We start from the raw sequence: 2,450 nt of genomic DNA, 5'->3' as shown, positions 1-2,450 counted from the left end.
TTCTCTTTGTTTGGTCTGCATCATTAGCTCTTTCTGTTTACAACACATACAGTATTTCTCTGATTTATTTTCTGGCATCCAAGTGTATCAGAATTCTTAATAGACCTTTGGAAATAGAAATAGTAGTGAAAACACAGGTGATACTGCTGATGTTCCTGTCCAGTTGAGTGTAGCAGAACCCTTCCAGTTAGCTCACATTACAATAGAATGTGTTCAATCCGTTGTTCAATCCGGATGTTGGCCATATTGGAGCTACTCAATGTAAACAACACAACCAAACTTGCCACTGTTCCTGATTATTTAAAATGAGGTTGGATTTACTGAAATACAAACTTGTGGGAATATTTTCCTAAACCTCTCCATTTGGACATATTATGCTGTTTACATCCCAGTAGCTCCAACATGCCTGCGCATCCAGATAAATGATAATAATAGATGGAACAGGACCTTCATTAGTATCATGAACAGTAACACCTGTGTTTACTCTACTATCTAATGTTGAAATGGCTGCTGTATAAAAGGTCTATTAATCTAAATGACAAAACTTTTAGTACCAGGAACTTCTTTTCATTTCACTTTCTTTTGATGCATAAAACCAGACGGCACTTTTTCATGTGGCAGCAGACTAATTTGCTTCATCTTTGCAGGTCTTTATACCGTGGTGAAAATACAGGCAACAATGGGCAGAAGGAACCATTTAGTTCTTTGAAAAGTAGTTCCTGGGACTAAAAGTTCCAGCTACTTTGGGTGGAAATGTGGCTTATGTTGCCGGTCCATGCTTTCTTCTGCAGCTACATATGGATTTGTCGAGGCACAGTGAACAAAAAACAAACTATTTTGCAGCTGCAGATTTTTAAAAATAGTGGCTGAAATGTTCGGCAATGCAAGCCCCACTGCCAAAAGTTCCTGTACTTTTGGAAAGTAGTTTCCCCAAGCAAGAACTTTTAAGAGATAGAATGATGTTTCCAGTACTTAATTCAGACCCCACTCCATCCAAATGTTCCTAGTCTCCGGGGAAGGTTCTTGCAATGGAAATGTGACCATTGTGTGACATCTTCACTAGTTGCGGGTATAGAGGAGTTAATTAAAAGACCTAAGCAGATAATTGATGATATTTATATTTCACTGGCATCTACAGTATCAAGTATCAATCACTAGACTTAAAGAAATTCTAGCTCAAATGATCCACATGTCCTTGAGGTCCTAAGGAGCCCCAGTAATGAGGCCCGAGAGGAGATGGTGTAGTGGAGGACAGTGTAGGAGGAAATGATGAAACTACTCAGGCTCAGCAGTTAGGTGATCCTTCCAGAGGTGTTTCTCCTTCAGCAACATCATCGCTGGCCCGTGGTGGCGGGTCTCAGGTCTCTGCAGCCAGCTTGTCTCACAATGGACGTTGTTATAACTGACCAGGGATGCGGCACCCTGAAACTGCCACAGTGATACTGGAATGTATGCAGAGAAACCAAGAAGTTTTACAAGCCTACTGGAATCTTAAAAAACTACAGCCAAGGTGGATGTGGTTTAGCTGGCTTCCTTCATAATTGCTGGTGTTGGGTTGTCAGATTGGCGGTGGTGGTAGTGAGGAGGGGTTGGGGGGTGGAGGTCTCTGCCAACATTCAGCAATAGAGGCATTCACTAACACTCTGATTCTGGTTTAATGAGTGCTGAACTGTGTAGTTACAAGGATATGCATTTTTAAAAGTGGGCTCGAAGACATCGGAAGTGTTGGGTGAGCTCTTTTTTTTTAAAGTTTGAGAACAATGTACTGAGAGCTGCTTCTTTTTTATGACAGGTTGTCATATTTTTTTGTTGAAAACACTACTTACCAATCGTGTGTGCTGCTGAGTGCAGCGTCTCCGTCCTTCCCCTCTTCCATAAAGGCTCAGACAGCCTCCTCCAGGCCTGCTGTCTGTCTGGAGCCAAGACTGTGTAGAGTTCAAACAGCAGAGAGGAGTGGCTCCACTCCGCCTCTGTCTCTGCCTCCGCTCTCTTCCCTACAACTGGGGGCCATTATCCTGCTCCTTTGTGTCTCTGTTATGGGAAAAGGGCCCACATCACCACTGGAGAGGAACTGGCAGACAATTATATGGGGTGGCGAGGAGCTAAGACACATAGTGGGCAGATTACACAAGCCACCACAGAGGGTATGAGAGGGGGCCTAATTAGACAGGGCTGGGGAGAGGCCAGGCGACAATACACATCAACTGTAGCTGCATCTCCGCTGCGCTCCAGAGCTGGAATAGTTGTGGCAGGAGGACTTTAACTCTGGGCAAGATGAAGGAGGGAAAGGAAAAGCCATGTAAGCAGCTTTGTGTGCTCCATGAGCTCAGGAATGGTATTGATTAGCAGGCTGCAGCCCTCAATCATTTTCTGGAGAAGTCTGTGTCGCTCTCGGCCCCAAAAAACCCAGCCGCCATTTTGTTCCACTGTTTATGATACACTGAGCTGTA

The sequence above is a fragment of the Lutjanus erythropterus genome, chromosome 13 (genome assembly GCF_056507025.1).
Source record: "Lutjanus erythropterus isolate fLutEry1 chromosome 13, fLutEry1.hap2, whole genome shotgun sequence".
Taxonomy (NCBI): domain Eukaryota; kingdom Metazoa; phylum Chordata; class Actinopteri; order Lutjaniformes; family Lutjanidae; genus Lutjanus; species Lutjanus erythropterus.
Note: the sequence above shows the minus strand (reverse complement) of the source record.